The 17,791-nt window shown below is 52.5% G+C and overlaps 3 non-coding genes across 3 annotated transcripts; all 3 read right to left on the minus strand.

Moving 5' to 3' along the window:
• Positions 1-3,884: 3,884 nt before the first annotated feature.
• On the minus strand, positions 3,885-3,966 carry TRNAS-GCU (transfer RNA serine (anticodon GCU)). Its single transcript has one exon. It is a non-coding gene; the product is annotated as a tRNA-Ser (tRNA).
• A 5,174-nt stretch (positions 3,967-9,140) lies between these two features.
• TRNAS-GCU (transfer RNA serine (anticodon GCU)) lies at positions 9,141-9,222 on the minus strand. Its single transcript has one exon. It is a non-coding gene; the product is annotated as a tRNA-Ser (tRNA).
• A 5,173-nt stretch (positions 9,223-14,395) lies between these two features.
• TRNAS-GCU (transfer RNA serine (anticodon GCU)) lies at positions 14,396-14,477 on the minus strand. The gene has a single exon. It is a non-coding gene; the product is annotated as a tRNA-Ser (tRNA).
• Between the last annotated feature and the right edge of the window lie 3,314 nt (positions 14,478-17,791).

Here is a 17,791-nt window from a genome sequence, read left to right on the forward strand (position 1 = left end):
CACTTGAATTGTGATTTCAGTATATTGCTGAATCACTCTGCTAAATCAAAAACCCTGTGTAACATCAAATTCCCCCCACCCCCCAAACAAACTGTTATATTAGACATTGCACTCTCCGTACGCGTGGAATATCTAGAAGAACCTGGTCAGGGAGTACTGGACTCTGACAAGGTGTTTGGTTAGAGGTGTTGGGGATTTGTAAGGGGGACCAGCAGCGGTTGTCTGAAACAGATACCAGAGGTCTCAAGGGGGAGGTTTGTTTCCATCAGGGTGTGCTTGTTTGGGGTGGGGGTGGGTGTGGGTGTGGGATTTATAAGGGGGACGAGAGGTCGCCTAAATGGGACCCCATCAGATCACAGGAAAAGTAGAATTTCAGGTGCACCTAGGGAGGAGTAACCCCCTTCACCAGTACATGCTGGGGGCTGACTTGCTGGAAAGCAGCCCTGCAGGGAAGGAACTGGGAGTCCTAGTGGACAAGCTGACCGTGAGCCAGCCGCGTGCCCTTGCGGCAAAGGCGGCCAGTGGTATCCTGGGCTGCATTAGGAAGAGTGCTGCCAGGAGATCGATGCGAGTGATCCTTCCCTTCTGCTCACCACTTGTGACACCACGTCTGGAGTCCTGCATCCAGTTCTGGGCTCTGCAGTACAAGAGAGATAAGGAGCTACTGGCGCGAGTCCGGCAAAGGGCCAATAAGATGATTAAGGGACTAGAGCATCTCTCCTCTGAGAAGGGGGGGCTGAGAGAGCTGGGACTGTTTAGCCTGGAGAAGTCTGAGGGGGGACCTTAGCAATCTGTATAAGTGTCTGAAGGGAGGGTGTAAAGAAGACCGAGGCGGACTCTTCAGTGGTACCCGGGGATGGGACGAGAGGCAATGGTCTCAAACTGAAAGACAAGAAGTTCCGTCTGAATCTAAGGAAAAGCTTTTTTACTGTGAGGGTGACTGAGCCCTGGAATGGGTTGCCCAGAGAGGTTGTGGAGTCTCCATCCTTGGGCATAATTCAAAAGCCGTTCGGACACGGTCCTGAGTAGCGTGCTCTAGGTGACTCTGCTTGAGCAGGGGTGCCGGACTAAATGATCTCCAGAGGTCTCTTCCAACCTCCACCGTTGTGACATTCTGTGAAGAGAGGGTAAGCACAGAGGTGTAAGTTTTGCTGGGCTGGAATAGCGTGCCAGGGCCAATGTAGGGGCCAAAGGGAACTTCTCTGTGTGCGCTTAGTGTTTGTGGTAGGTGAGTGGCCTGGCCAGAATCACATTTCTTGTGCAGTCTGCAAGTAGGAACGGTGCCAGCTTTTGAAGAGCAAGGAAGCGCAAATGAGCAGTTGTTGTGGGGCCGGAACAGGCATGCCAAGGCAACAGTAGGAGCTCAAGGGAACTTGGCTTTGCGCCCTTGTTTGGGGTCGTGCCCCTTAGCCAGAACTGTGTTTGTTCTGAGAGTCAGTTGGTGGGGGTGGTGTCATTTGGGGAGAGAGAGGCAAGCATGGAGATATGGGTGTGGTGGGGCTGGAATAGGACTGCCAGCGCCGTTGCAGGGGCCCAAGAGAACTTGGCTGTGAGCCCTTGTTAGTGGGGAAGGCAGGTGTCTGGGCCACAGCGGTGTTGTGTCCCAGGAAAACTTGTCTGCGAGCGCTTGTTAGTGAGGGTGGTAGGTAACGGCCCTTGCCAGAACAACGTTTGTACTGTGAACTGCCTGTAGTCAGTTTGGGAAGAGCAAGGAAGCACAGAAATTGTATTTTTGTGGCGCTGCTATAGGCATTTCAGGGTCAGTGTGGACACCCAAGAGAACTTGGCTGCGAGCGCATGTTTGCGGCTGTGGTGGGTGAGCTGTTTGGCACAAAATACGTTCCTGTTGCAAACCTCTCGGGGCTTTTCCGAACCCTGCCAGGTTATTTCCTGGACTACTTATAACTTACTAAACGCAATGGGAACGATTCAGAGAGGAGCCAAGCACTTGGAAGAAGTGGTCTGAGCCAGCCTCCCGAATCTTCTCATCTTGGGTAGGTCTCTCTCTCTCTCTCTCTCTCTTACTACTCCTTTGCCTTCTTCTCAGAATAAATGGAATTCAATTTAGGTTCCGGTCAGAGCAGAAACAATTTATTACTATAGCTATAGGGGAGAGCCGAGAGCAGCGGCTGCCCTAATGAGGCTGTTAAAGAGTTAATATACCTTTGGATTATACAACTTGTCCTTCACAGGACAACAGGTGTGCGTGCGTGTGTGCGTGTGTGTGTGTGTGTGTGTGTGTGCGTGCGTGTGTGTGTGTGGATCAGCAGCAAAAAGGGAGTGAATCACTTCAGGAGAGGAGGTTCCAGCAAAACAGATAGTAGAATTTTTTACAGTCAATACATGGCTTCGATAGCTAGGAACACGGACGTCAGCAAGGTCATTGCAGATGTTATTTGTTTTTGTTTTTGTTTTTGTTTTTCCTAGGTGTATTTGCTAGATAGGCCTGCAAAGGCCTGTGAGGCGTCAACTATTTCAATTCCACCGGCATTAACCGCTTTACTTCCATACTCCCCACTTTGCGACTTCCAACCTCACGTCATGTTAAAGGTCTAGAGTACGGTAAAGGGGCTACAGACAACCTGCTCACAACTCCCGGGAAGCCCGGGCCGATCACTGCGTAGGCCGTGCTGTCCCATCACCCTTTCTTGCCTCTAGCCTTCATAATAGTTCGTAGCCATTAGTTCAAGTACTTCTTCCTTTTCTTTGTCTCTAGCCGTTAATATATTTAGCGTCATTATTTGGGCCTACGCTTGAGTTACACCCGGTTGTGTTTTTTTACGCATCAATCTGCTACAACATAACATTAACTGAAGCAATACATTCACAGTTACCAAGGTCAATAATCCTAATAAAATGTACTTTTACACCATCTTGGACCGTTTCCCTAACCGTCTGCTTCAGTCTGGGAGCCAACCCTACCAATCAAAAGGGTTTTTTCAGCTACTTTAGGCAAGACTGCTGTGGCGTCTTTAATTTTGTTGGCCTCTCGTATGATTTGACCACCTCAGTCAATACAGGTACAACAGGTGGTGTTGATGAAGGCACACGCGCCTCCTTGAGAAAGTGCTAGTACGTCCAGGGCAGTTCTACTTCCAGCCACAATGTTTGCCAGTGAAGAAATTTCAGTCTGCGTATGCTGTACAGGACTTAATGTTCATCCAGACCTTGTTCTAGCGTGGCTGAGATACTGATGATGGCCTTTCCTAACTCAGTTATTCCAAGAGAGGGCAGTACAGCATTGGGCAAGTTGAAGAAACCAGCTTTTTTGTTATGCAGAAGGATTATTGCTGCTCCTTTTTATAGTTTTATGGGTGAAGCCTCCTTGATTATGCACCGGTGACTGGTGTATGTATAGAAATACTTGGGATAATATAATGCAGGTAGTTTTTAAAAATATTGTTAAATAATTTACTTTGCCCAAGATGTTGGCTGATTTATGCCAAGAGTTCAGCTCTAGAGCACCTGTGTGCAGGGATCGTAGTTTCTCTCTCTCTGTCTCGCTGAAAGCACGTGGGAGACCAGGGGACAATGCTGCTCTCTCTGGCTACTGCCTGGAAACCCCTGGCTCCTCTGGCTCCGATTGCCTGAGCCCTCCCCTCCCGGCTTCACTGCCCGGGCGCACCTGGGCCTGTCCCAGGCACAGGGAGCTCTTGAGCAGGGACATGGCCAGGGACATGCCTCGTGAAAGGCTTTGTGTTTGATGGGGCTGTGCAAACCCTGGAGGTGGGGAGAGAGTAGGGGAGGGGGACACTCCCTTCCTGGGGAGGTGTCACCTGCCCTGCTTGGTAGACAAGAGCCTGACAAATGGGCGCTTGTCAGAAACAGCATGGGAAGAGCGGCCCCTGCTCCAGAAGGCTCCTTCTGGGCTGGTCCCTGGGCTCCGACGAGGATGGGATTTGAACCCATGCGTGCAGAGCACAATGGATTAGCAGTCCATCGCCTTCACCACTCGGCCACCTCGTCAGCCTGCTGTGGCCGTGGCGCAGCTGTGGCCGTGGCTGCGGCAGCAGCTGCTGCTGCCGCCACTGCCAGCACCGCCACTGCCAGCACCGCCACAGAGACTTGTGAACAAGGAGGACTGGCAGGTTCAGGACTGTCTGTTGGGCAGGAGTCCCTGCCAGGAGGGAGGATAGGACTGAAAAGCGCAGTGCTCTGCTGAACTCCTCCCCCAGGCCAGTAGGGTCGGGTCAAACAGGTGAACAAGGAGGATGAGGGACAGACTGGTCCCTGCTGGGGAGCCAGGGACCTGCCTCACGGAGGCAGGGTGCAATAATGTGTGGGTGGGGCAGGCTTCTACCTCTCCGGCCACCTCCCTCCCTCACCCTCTGGACCTTCTCCCAGTACCTGTCTTCCCCACAGCAGTGGGCCTCTTCCTCTCCGCACCCCGCTGTTCTTTGGCAGTCCGAGGGTAGCTGCCAGCAGCGTTGCAGGTCCAGGGATGCCTCGGAGCTCATGGAGGCCCGCACGCGTGAGCAGCTTCGCTGCACGCAATGGGATGCACACAATGTGGGAGGAGAGACCCACAATGTGGGTTGGCTGAGGGGCTCTGAGCTCATAATGCCATCCTGCAAGCACATCCCTTGCATCACAAGTGCCTGGGGCTGGGTTAAAAAAAAAGGGGGAGGGGTGGGGAGGGGTGGGACCGTGCCCCTGCCTGGCAGTCTGGCTGGATCTGAATGCAGCAGGATCCTTGTGTGTGGGAGGGCAGAGAGGGGCTGTGTGCAGTGGAAAGGGCTCAAGGGGTAGGATCTGCGTGTGTGTGACCGACCAACAACCCCTACGATGGGAGAAGGCTCAGAAGGCAAGGCGCCCCGTAAATCCCAAGGACAGTGTAGGATGCAGCTCGCGACCCACAGCTGTTGCACAGAGAACTAACGTTATCTCAAGACAAAGGGGACCAAAGGGTGGCCTTCGTCCCAGATAAGCAGCCATATCCGTTACCTGGACCTGGCGTAAGTGGGTTTTTTTCTTTTTTTTTTCAGAGCTGACCAAAAGGAAGTGAATGCCTCCCTGAGATTAGCCAGACCAGCATGTGGAAAGTGTATATGTGGCTCAGCCCAAGAGAGAGTATGAAGCCTCAACAGCTAACAGAGAAATTTTGAAGAGAGCAACGGGCTTGAGCTGGCATCAACCCACGCATTCCTTCCCGGCGACTGGGGACGCCCAGCGTTGTGACGGCGAGCGTATTTGAGACCGGTAATGGCAATCACGTTGGTGCTGTGATTGATCTGTCTAGCTAGATTTTGTTAGGCGTGTACACTTGAATTGTGATTTCAGTATATTGCTGAATCACTCTGCTAAATCAAAAACCCTGTGTAACATCAAATTCCCCCCACCCCCCAAACAAACTGTTATATTAGACATTGCACTCTCCGTACGCGTGGAATATCTAGAAGAACCTGGTCAGGGAGTACTGGACTCTGACAAGGTGTTTGGTTAGAGGTGTTGGGGATTTGTAAGGGGGACCAGCAGCGGTTGTCTGAAACAGATACCAGAGGTCTCAAGGGGGAGGTTTGTTTCCATCAGGGTGTGCTTGTTTGGGGTGGGGGTGGGTGTGGGTGTGGGATTTATAAGGGGGACGAGAGGTCGCCTAAATGGGACCCCATCAGATCACAGGAAAAGTAGAATTTCAGGTGCACCTAGGGAGGAGTAACCCCCTTCACCAGTACATGCTGGGGGCTGACTTGCTGGAAAGCAGCCCTGCAGGGAAGGAACTGGGAGTCCTAGTGGACAAGCTGACCGTGAGCCAGCCGCGTGCCCTTGTGGCAAAGGCGGCCAGTGGTATCCTGGGCTGCATTAGGAAGAGTGCTGCCAGGAGATCGATGCGAGTGATCCTTCCCTTCTGCTCACCACTTGTGACACCACGTCTGGAGTCCTGCATCCAGTTCTGGGCTCTGCAGTACAAGAGAGATAAGGAGCTACTGGAGCGAGTCCGGCAAAGGGCCAATAAGATGATTAAGGGACTAGAGCATCTCTCCTCTGAGAAGGGGGGGCTGAGAGAGCTGGGACTGTTTAGCCTGGAGAAGTCTGAGGGGGGACCTTAGCAATCTGTATAAGTGTCTGAAGGGAGGGTGTAAAGAAGACCGAGGCGGACTCTTCAGTGGTACCCGGGGATGGGACGAGAGGCAATGGTCTCAAACTGAAAGACAAGAAGTTCCGTCTGAATCTAAGGAAAAGCTTTTTTACTGTGAGGGTGACTGAGCCCTGGAATGGGTTGCCCAGAGAGGTTGTGGAGTCTCCATCCTTGGGCATAATTCAAAAGCCGTTCGGACACGGTCCTGAGTAGCGTGCTCTAGGTGACTCTGCTTGAGCAGGGGTGCCGGACTAAATGATCTCCAGAGGTCTCTTCCAACCTCCACCGTTGTGACATTCTGTGAAGAGAGGGTAAGCACAGAGGTGTAAGTTTTGCTGGGCTGGAATAGCGTGCCAGGGCCAATGTAGGGGCCAAAGGGAACTTCTCTGTGTGCGCTTAGTGTTTGTGGTAGGTGAGCGGCCTGGCCAGAATCACATTTCTTGTGCAGTCTGCAAGTAGGAACGGTGCCAGCTTTTGAAGAGCAAGGAAGCGCAAATGAGCAGTTGTTGTGGGGCCGGAACAGGCATGCCAAGGCAACAGTAGGAGCTCAAGGGAACTTGGCTTTGCGCCCTTGTTTGGGGTCATGCCCCTTAGCCAGAACTGTGTTTGTTCTGAGAGTCAGTTGGTGGGGGTGGTGTCATTTGGGGAGAGAGAGGCAAGCATGGAGATATGGGTGTGGTGGGGCTGGAATAGGACTGCCAGCGCCGTTGCAGGGGCCCAAGAGAACTTGGCTGTGAGCCCTTGTTAGTGGGGAAGGCAGGTGTCTGGGCCACAGCGGTGTTGTGTCCCAGGAAAACTTGTCTGCGAGCGCTTGTTAGTGAGGGTGGTAGGTAACGGCCCTTGCCAGAACAACGTTTGTACTGTGAACTGCCTGTAGTCAGTTTGGGAAGAGCAAGGAAGCACAGAAATTGTATTTTTGTGGCGCTGCTATAGGCATTTCAGGGTCAGTGTGGACACCCAAGAGAACTTGGCTGCGAGCGCGTGTTTGCGGCTGTGGTGGGTGAGCTGTTTGGCACAAAATACGTTCCTGTTGCAAACCTCTCGGGGCTTTTCCGAACCCTGCCAGGTTATTTCCTGGACTACTTATGACTTGCTAAACGCAATGGGAACGATTCAGAGAGGAGCCAAGCACTTGGAAGAAGTGGTCTGAGCCAGCCTCCCGAATCTTCTCATCTTGGGTAGGTCTCTCTCTCTCTCTCTCTCTCTTACTACTCCTTTGCCTTCTTCTCAGAATAAATGGAATTCAATTTAGGTTCCGGTCAGAGCAGAAACAATTTATTACTATAGCTATAGGGGAGAGCCGAGAGCAGCGGCTGCCCTAATGAGGCTGTTAAAGAGTTAATATACCTTTGGATTATACAACTTGTCCTTCACAGGACAACAGGTGTGCGTGCGTGTGTGCGTGTGTGTGTGTGTGTGTGTGTGTGCGTGTGTGTGTGTGGATCAGCAGCAAAAAGGGAGTGAATCACTTCAGGAGAGGAGGTTCCAGCAAAACAGATAGTAGAATTTTTTACAGTCAATACATGGCTTCGATAGCTAGGAACACGGACGTCAGCAAGGTCATTGCAGATGTTATTTGTTTTTGTTTTTGTTTTTGTTTTTCCTAGGTGTATTTGCTAGAAAGGCCTGCAAAGGCCTGTGAGGCGTCAACTATTTCAATTCCACCGGCATTAACCGCTTTACTTCCATACTCCCCACTTTGCGACTTCCAACCTCACGTCATGTTAAAGGTCTAGAGTACGGTAAAGGGGCTACAGACAACCTGCTCACAACTCCCGGGAAGCCCGGGCCGATCACTGCGTAGGCCGTGCTGTCCCATCACCCTTTCTTGCCTCTAGCCTTCATAATAGTTCGTAGCCATTAGTTCAAGTACTTCTTCCTTTTCTTTGTCTCTAGCCGTTAATATATTTAGCGTCATTATTTGGGCCTACGCTTGAGTTACACCCGGTTGTGTTTTTTTACGCATCAATCTGCTACAACATAACATTAACTGAAGCAATACATTCACAGTTACCAAGGTCAATAATCCTAATAAAATGTACTTTTACACCATCTTGGACCGTTTCCCTAACCGTCTGCTTCAGTCTGGGAGCCAACCCTACCAATCAAAAGGGTTTTTTCAGCTACTTTAGGCAAGACTGCTGTGGCGTCTTTAATTTTGTTGGCCTCTCGTATGATTTGACCACCTCAGTCAATACAGGTACAACAGGTGGTGTTGATGAAGGCACACGCGCCTCCTTGAGAAAGTGCTAGTACGTCCAGGGCAGTTCTACTTCCAGCCACAATGTTTGCCAGTGAAGAAATTTCAGTCTGCGTATGCTGTACAGGACTTAATGTTCATCCAGACCTTGTTCTAGCGTGGCTGAGATACTGATGATGGCCTTTCCTAACTCAGTTATTCCAAGAGAGGGCAGTACAGCATTGGGCAAGTTGAAGAAACCAGCTTTTTTGTTATGCAGAAGGATTATTGCTGCTCCTTTTTATAGTTTTATGGGTGAAGCCTCCTTGATTATGCACCGGTGACTGGTGTATGTATAGAAATACTTGGGATAATATAATGCAGGTAGTTTTTAAAAATATTGTTAAATAATTTACTTTGCCCAAGATGTTGGCTGATTTATGCCAAGAGTTCAGCTCTAGAGCACCTGTGTGCAGGGATCGTAGTTTCTCTCTCTCTGTCTCGCTGAAAGCACGTGGGAGACCAGGGGACAATGCTGCTCTCTCTGGCTACTGCCTGGAAACCCCTGGCTCCTCTGGCTCCGATTGCCTGAGCCCTCCCCTCCCGGCTTCACTGCCCGGGCGCACCTGGGCCTGTCCCAGGCACAGGGAGCTCTTGAGCAGGGACATGGCCAGGGACATGCCTCGTGAAAGGCTTTGTGTTTGATGGGGCTGTGCAAACCCTGGAGGTGGGGAGAGAGTAGGGGAGGGGGACACTCCCTTCCTGGGGAGGTGTCACCTGCCCTGCTTGGTAGACAAGAGCCTGACAAATGGGCGCTTGTCAGAAACAGCATGGGAAGAGCGGCCCCTGCTCCAGAAGGCTCCTTCTGGGCTGGTCCCTGGGCTCCGACGAGGATGGGATTTGAACCCATGCGTGCAGAGCACAATGGATTAGCAGTCCATCGCCTTCACCACTCGGCCACCTCGTCAGCCTGCTGTGGCCGTGGCGCAGCTGTGGCCGTGGCTGCGGCAGCAGCTGCTGCTGCCGCCACTGCCAGCACCGCCACTGCCAGCACCGCCACAGAGACTTGTGAACAAGGAGGACTGGCAGGTTCAGGACTGTCTGTTGGGCAGGAGTCCCTGCCAGGAGGGAGGATAGGACTGAAAAGCGCAGTGCTCTGCTGAACTCCTCCCCCAGGCCAGTAGGGTCGGGTCAAACAGGTGAACAAGGAGGATGAGGGACAGACTGGTCCCTGCTGGGGAGCCAGGGACCTGCCTCACGGAGGCAGGGTGCAATAATGTGTGGGTGGGGCAGGCTTCTACCTCTCCGGCCACCTCCCTCCCTCACCCTCTGGACCTTCTCCCAGTACCTGTCTTCCCCACAGCAGTGGGCCTCTTCCTCTCCGCACCCCGCTGTTCTTTGGCAGTCCGAGGGTAGCTGCCAGCAGCGTTGCAGGTCCAGGGATGCCTCGGAGCTCATGGAGGCCCGCACGCGTGAGCAGCTTCGCTGCACGCAATGGGATGCACACAATGTGGGAGGAGAGACCCACAATGTGGGTTGGCTGAGGGGCTCTGAGCTCATAATGCCATCCTGCAAGCACATCCCTTGCATCACAAGTGCCTGGGGCTGGGTTAAAAAAAAGGGGGAGGGGTGGGGAGGGGTGGGACCGTGCCCCTGCCTGGCAGTCTGGCTGGATCTGAATGCAGCAGGATCCTTGTGTGTGGGAGGGCAGAGAGGGGCTGTGTGCAGTGGAAAGGGCTCAAGGGGTAGGATCTGCGTGTGTGTGACCGACCAACAACCCCTACGATGGGAGAAGGCTCAGAAGGCAAGGCGCCCCGTAAATCCCAAGGACAGTGTAGGATGCAGCTCGCGACCCACAGCTGTTGCACAGAGAACTAACGTTATCTCAAGACAAAGGGGACCAAAGGGTGGCCTTCGTCCCAGATAAGCAGCCATATCCGTTACCTGGACCTGGCGTAAGTGGGTTTTTTTCTTTTTTTTTTCAGAGCTGACCAAAAGGAAGTGAATGCCTCCCTGAGATTAGCCAGACCAGCATGTGGAAAGTGTATATGTGGCTCAGCCCAAGAGAGAGTATGAAGCCTCAACAGCTAACAGAGAAATTTTGAAGAGAGCAACGGGCTTGAGCTGGCATCAACCCACGCATTCCTTCCCGGCGACTGGGGACGCCCAGCGTTGTGACGGCGAGCGTATTTGAGACCGGTAATGGCAATCACGTTGGTGCTGTGATTGATCTGTCTAGCTAGATTTTGTTAGGCGTGTACACTTGAATTGTGATTTCAGTATATTGCTGAATCACTCTGCTAAATCAAAAACCCTGTGTAACATCAAATTCCCCCCACCCCCCAAACAAACTGTTATATTAGACATTGCACTCTCCGTACGCGTGGAATATCTAGAAGAACCTGGTCAGGGAGTACTGGACTCTGACAAGGTGTTTGGTTAGAGGTGTTGGGGATTTGTAAGGGGGACCAGCAGCGGTTGTCTGAAACAGATACCAGAGGTCTCAAGGGGGAGGTTTGTTTCCATCAGGGTGTGCTTGTTTGGGGTGGGGGTGGGTGTGGGTGTGGGATTTATAAGGGGGACGAGAGGTCGCCTAAATGGGACCCCATCAGATCACAGGAAAAGTAGAATTTCAGGTGCACCTAGGGAGGAGTAACCCCCTTCACCAGTACATGCTGGGGGCTGACTTGCTGGAAAGCAGCCCTGCAGGGAAGGAACTGGGAGTCCTAGTGGACAAGCTGACCGTGAGCCAGCCGCGTGCCCTTGCGGCAAAGGCGGCCAGTGGTATCCTGGGCTGCATTAGGAAGAGTGCTGCCAGGAGATCGATGCGAGTGATCCTTCCCTTCTGCTCACCACTTGTGACACCACGTCTGGAGTCCTGCATCCAGTTCTGGGCTCTGCAGTACAAGAGAGATAAGGAGCTACTGGAGCGAGTCCGGCAAAGGGCCAATAAGATGATTAAGGGACTAGAGCATCTCTCCTCTGAGAAGGGGGGGCTGAGAGAGCTGGGACTGTTTAGCCTGGAGAAGTCTGAGGGGGGACCTTAGCAATCTGTATAAGTGTCTGAAGGGAGGGTGTAAAGAAGACCGAGGCGGACTCTTCAGTGGTACCCGGGGATGGGACGAGAGGCAATGGTCTCAAACTGAAAGACAAGAAGTTCCGTCTGAATCTAAGGAAAAGCTTTTTTACTGTGAGGGTGACTGAGCCCTGGAATGGGTTGCCCAGAGAGGTTGTGGAGTCTCCATCCTTGGGCATAATTCAAAAGCCGTTCGGACACGGTCCTGAGTAGCGTGCTCTAGGTGACTCTGCTTGAGCAGGGGTGCCGGACTAAATGATCTCCAGAGGTCTCTTCCAACCTCCACCGTTGTGACATTCTGTGAAGAGAGGGTAAGCACAGAGGTGTAAGTTTTGCTGGGCTGGAATAGCGTGCCAGGGCCAATGTAGGGGCCAAAGGGAACTTCTCTGTGTGCGCTTAGTGTTTGTGGTAGGTGAGCGGCCTGGCCAGAATCACATTTCTTGTGCAGTCTGCAAGTAGGAACGGTGCCAGCTTTTGAAGAGCAAGGAAGCGCAAATGAGCAGTTGTTGTGGGGCCGGAACAGGCATGCCAAGGCAACAGTAGGAGCTCAAGGGAACTTGGCTTTGCGCCCTTGTTTGGGGTCGTGCCCCTTAGCCAGAACTGTGTTTGTTCTGAGAGTCAGTTGGTGGGGGTGGTGTCATTTGGGGAGAGAGAGGCAAGCATGGAGATATGGGTGTGGTGGGGCTGGAATAGGACTGCCAGCGCCGTTGCAGGGGCCCAAGAGAACTTGGCTGTGAGCCCTTGTTAGTGGGGAAGGCAGGTGTCTGGGCCACAGCGGTGTTGTGTCCCAGGAAAACTTGTCTGCGAGCGCTTGTTAGTGAGGGTGGTAGGTAACGGCCCTTGCCAGAACAACGTTTGTACTGTGAACTGCCTGTAGTCAGTTTGGGAAGAGCAAGGAAGCACAGAAATTGTATTTTTGTGGCGCTGCTATAGGCATTTCAGGGTCAGTGTGGACACCCAAGAGAACTTGGCTGCGAGCGCGTGTTTGCGGCTGTGGTGGGTGAGCTGTTTGGCACAAAATACGTTCCTGTTGCAAACCTCTCGGGGCTTTTCCGAACCCTGCCAGGTTATTTCCTGGACTACTTATGACTTGCTAAACGCAATGGGAACGATTCAGAGAGGAGCCAAGCACTTGGAAGAAGTGGTCTGAGCCAGCCTCCCGAATCTTCTCATCTTGGGTAGGTCTCTCTCTCTCTCTCTCTCTCTTACTACTCCTTTGCCTTCTTCTCAGAATAAATGGAATTCAATTTAGGTTCCGGTCAGAGCAGAAACAATTTATTACTATAGCTATAGGGGAGAGCCGAGAGCAGCGGCTGCCCTAATGAGGCTGTTAAAGAGTTAATATACCTTTGGATTATACAACTTGTCCTTCACAGGACAACAGGTGTGCGTGCGTGTGTGCGTGTGTGTGTGTGTGTGTGTGTGTGCGTGTGTGTGTGTGGATCAGCAGCAAAAAGGGAGTGAATCACTTCAGGAGAGGAGGTTCCAGCAAAACAGATAGTAGAATTTTTTACAGTCAATACATGGCTTCGATAGCTAGGAACACGGACGTCAGCAAGGTCATTGCAGATGTTATTTGTTTTTGTTTTTGTTTTTGTTTTTCCTAGGTGTATTTGCTAGAAAGGCCTGCAAAGGCCTGTGAGGCGTCAACTATTTCAATTCCACCGGCATTAACCGCTTTACTTCCATACTCCCCACTTTGCGACTTCCAACCTCACGTCATGTTAAAGGTCTAGAGTACGGTAAAGGGGCTACAGACAACCTGCTCACAACTCCCGGGAAGCCCGGGCCGATCACTGCGTAGGCCGTGCTGTCCCATCACCCTTTCTTGCCTCTAGCCTTCATAATAGTTCGTAGCCATTAGTTCAAGTACTTCTTCCTTTTCTTTGTCTCTAGCCGTTAATATATTTAGCGTCATTATTTGGGCCTACGCTTGAGTTACACCCGGTTGTGTTTTTTTACGCATCAATCTGCTACAACATAACATTAACTGAAGCAATACATTCACAGTTACCAAGGTCAATAATCCTAATAAAATGTACTTTTACACCATCTTGGACCGTTTCCCTAACCGTCTGCTTCAGTCTGGGAGCCAACCCTACCAATCAAAAGGGTTTTTTCAGCTACTTTAGGCAAGACTGCTGTGGCGTCTTTAATTTTGTTGGCCTCTCGTATGATTTGACCACCTCAGTCAATACAGGTACAACAGGTGGTGTTGATGAAGGCACACGCGCCTCCTTGAGAAAGTGCTAGTACGTCCAGGGCAGTTCTACTTCCAGCCACAATGTTTGCCAGTGAAGAAATTTCAGTCTGCGTATGCTGTACAGGACTTAATGTTCATCCAGACCTTGTTCTAGCGTGGCTGAGATACTGATGATGGCCTTTCCTAACTCAGTTATTCCAAGAGAGGGCAGTACAGCATTGGGCAAGTTGAAGAAACCAGCTTTTTTGTTATGCAGAAGGATTATTGCTGCTCCTTTTTATAGTTTTATGGGTGAAGCCTCCTTGATTATGCACCGGTGACTGGTGTATGTATAGAAATACTTGGGATAATATAATGCAGGTAGTTTTTAAAAATATTGTTAAATAATTTACTTTGCCCAAGATGTTGGCTGATTTATGCCAAGAGTTCAGCTCTAGAGCACCTGTGTGCAGGGATCGTAGTTTCTCTCTCTCTGTCTCGCTGAAAGCACGTGGGAGACCAGGGGACAATGCTGCTCTCTCTGGCTACTGCCTGGAAACCCCTGGCTCCTCTGGCTCCGATTGCCTGAGCCCTCCCCTCCCGGCTTCACTGCCCGGGCGCACCTGGGCCTGTCCCAGGCACAGGGAGCTCTTGAGCAGGGACATGGCCAGGGACATGCCTCGTGAAAGGCTTTGTGTTTGATGGGGCTGTGCAAACCCTGGAGGTGGGGAGAGAGTAGGGGAGGGGGACACTCCCTTCCTGGGGAGGTGTCACCTGCCCTGCTTGGTAGACAAGAGCCTGACAAATGGGCGCTTGTCAGAAACAGCATGGGAAGAGCGGCCCCTGCTCCAGAAGGCTCCTTCTGGGCTGGTCCCTGGGCTCCGACGAGGATGGGATTTGAACCCATGCGTGCAGAGCACAATGGATTAGCAGTCCATCGCCTTCACCACTCGGCCACCTCGTCAGCCTGCTGTGGCCGTGGCGCAGCTGTGGCCGTGGCTGCGGCAGCAGCTGCTGCTGCCGCCACTGCCAGCACCGCCACTGCCAGCACCGCCACAGAGACTTGTGAACAAGGAGGACTGGCAGGTTCAGGACTGTCTGTTGGGCAGGAGTCCCTGCCAGGAGGGAGGATAGGACTGAAAAGCGCAGTGCTCTGCTGAACTCCTCCCCCAGGCCAGTAGGGTCGGGTCAAACAGGTGAACAAGGAGGATGAGGGACAGACTGGTCCCTGCTGGGGAGCCAGGGACCTGCCTCACGGAGGCAGGGTGCAATAATGTGTGGGTGGGGCAGGCTTCTACCTCTCCGGCCACCTCCCTCCCTCACCCTCTGGACCTTCTCCCAGTACCTGTCTTCCCCACAGCAGTGGGCCTCTTCCTCTCCGCACCCCGCTGTTCTTTGGCAGTCCGAGGGTAGCTGCCAGCAGCGTTGCAGGTCCAGGGATGCCTCGGAGCTCATGGAGGCCCGCACGCGTGAGCAGCTTCGCTGCACGCAATGGGATGCACACAATGTGGGAGGAGAGACCCACAATGTGGGTTGGCTGAGGGGCTCTGAGCTCATAATGCCATCCTGCAAGCACATCCCTTGCATCACAAGTGCCTGGGGCTGGGTTAAAAAAAAAGGGGGAGGGGTGGGGAGGGGTGGGACCGTGCCCCTGCCTGGCAGTCTGGCTGGATCTGAATGCAGCAGGATCCTTGTGTGTGGGAGGGCAGAGAGGGGCTGTGTGCAGTGGAAAGGGCTCAAGGGGTAGGATCTGCGTGTGTGTGACCGACCAACAACCCCTACGATGGGAGAAGGCTCAGAAGGCAAGGCGCCCCGTAAATCCCAAGGACAGTGTAGGATGCAGCTCGCGACCCACAGCTGTTGCACAGAGAACTAACGTTATCTCAAGACAAAGGGGACCAAAGGGTGGCCTTCGTCCCAGATAAGCAGCCATATCCGTTACCTGGACCTGGCGTAAGTGGGTTTTTTTCTTTTTTTTTTCAGAGCTGACCAAAAGGAAGTGAATGCCTCCCTGAGATTAGCCAGACCAGCATGTGGAAAGTGTATATGTGGCTCAGCCCAAGAGAGAGTATGAAGCCTCAACAGCTAACAGAGAAATTTTGAAGAGAGCAACGGGCTTGAGCTGGCATCAACCCACGCATTCCTTCCCGGCGACTGGGGACGCCCAGCGTTGTGACGGCGAGCGTATTTGAGACCGGTAATGGCAATCACGTTGGTGCTGTGATTGATCTGTCTAGCTAGATTTTGTTAGGCGTGTACACTTGAATTGTGATTTCAGTATATTGCTGAATCACTCTGCTAAATCAAAAACCCTGTGTAACATCAAATTCCCCCCACCCCCCAAACAAACTGTTATATTAGACATTGCACTCTCCGTACGCGTGGAATATCTAGAAGAAGCTGGTCAGGGAGTACTGGACTCTGACAAGGTGTTTGGTTAGAGGTGTTGGGGATTTGTAAGGGGGACCAGCAGCGGTTGTCTGAAACAGATACCAGAGGTCTCAAGGGGGAGGTTTGTTTCCATCAGGGTGTGCTTGTTTGGGGTGGGGGTGGGTGTGGGTGTGGGATTTATAAGGGGGACGAGAGGTCGCCTAAATGGGACCCCATCAGATCACAGGAAAAGTAGAATTTCAGGTGCACCTAGGGAGGAGTAACCCCCTTCACCAGTACATGCTGGGGGCTGACTTGCTGGAAAGCAGCCCTGCAGGGAAGGAACTGGGAGTCCTAGTGGACAAGCTGACCGTGAGCCAGCCGCGTGCCCTTGTGGCAAAGGCGGCCAGTGGTATCCTGGGCTGCATTAGGAAGAGTGCTGCCAGGAGATCGATGCGAGTGATCCTTCCCTTCTGCTCACCACTTGTGACACCACGTCTGGAGTCCTGCATCCAGTTCTGGGCTCTGCAGTACAAGAGAGATAAGGAGCTACTGGAGCGAGTCCGGCAAAGGGCCAATAAGATGATTAAGGGACTAGAGCATCTCTCCTCTGAGAAGGGGGGGCTGAGAGAGCTGGGACTGTTTAGCCTGGAGAAGTCTGAGGGGGGACCTTAGCAATCTGTATAAGTGTCTGAAGGGAGGGTGTAAAGAAGACCGAGGCGGACTCTTCAGTGGTACCCGGGGATGGGACGAGAGGCAATGGTCTCAAACTGAAAGACAAGAAGTTCCGTCTGAATCTAAGGAAAAGCTTTTTTACTGTGAGGGTGACTGAGCCCTGGAATGGGTTGCCCAGAGAGGTTGTGGAGTCTCCATCCTTGGGCATAATTCAAAAGCCGTTCGGACACGGTCCTGAGTAGCGTGCTCTAGGTGACTCTGCTTGAGCAGGGGTGCCGGACTAAATGATCTCCAGAGGTCTCTTCCAACCTCCACCGTTGTGACATTCTGTGAAGAGAGGGTAAGCACAGAGGTGTAAGTTTTGCTGGGCTGGAATAGCGTGCCAGGGCCAATGTAGGGGCCAAAGGGAACTTCTCTGTGTGCGCTTAGTGTTTGTGGTAGGTGAGCGGCCTGGCCAGAATCACATTTCTTGTGCAGTCTGCAAGTAGGAACGGTGCCAGCTTTTGAAGAGCAAGGAAGCGCAAATGAGCAGTTGTTGTGGGGCCGGAACAGGCATGCCAAGGCAACAGTAGGAGCTCAAGGGAACTTGGCTTTGCGCCCTTGTTTGGGGTCGTGCCCCTTAGCCAGAACTGTGTTTGTTCTGAGAGTCAGTTGGTGGGGGTGGTGTCATTTGGGGAGAGAGAGGCAAGCATGGAGATATGGGTGTGGTGGGGCTGGAATAGGACTGCCAGCGCCGTTGCAGGGGCCCAAGAGAACTTGGCTGTGAGCCCTTGTTAGTGGGGAAGGCAGGTGTCTGGGCCACAGCGGTGTTGTGTCCCAGGAAAACTTGTCTGCGAGCGCTTGTTAGTGAGGGTGGTAGGTAACGGCCCTTGCCAGAACAACGTTTGTACTGTGAACTGCCTGTAGTCAGTTTGGGAAGAGCAAGGAAGCACAGAAATTGTATTTTTGTGGCGCTGCTATAGGCATTTCAGGGTCAGTGTGGACACCCAAGAGAACTTGGCTGCGAGCGCGTGTTTGCGGCTGTGGTGGGTGAGCTGTTTGGCACAAAATACGTTCCTGTTGCAAACCTCTCGGGGCTTTTCCGAACCCTGCCAGGTTATTTCCTGGACTACTTATGACTTGCTAAACGCAATGGGAACGATTCAGAGAGGAGCCAAGCACTTGGAAGAAGTGGTCTGAGCCAGCCTCCCGAATCTTCTCATCTTGGGTAGGTCTCTCTCTCTCTCTCTCTCT

Source organism: Struthio camelus, chromosome 19 (genome assembly GCF_040807025.1).
Source record: "Struthio camelus isolate bStrCam1 chromosome 19, bStrCam1.hap1, whole genome shotgun sequence".
NCBI classification, from domain to species: Eukaryota; Metazoa; Chordata; class Aves; order Struthioniformes; family Struthionidae; genus Struthio; species Struthio camelus.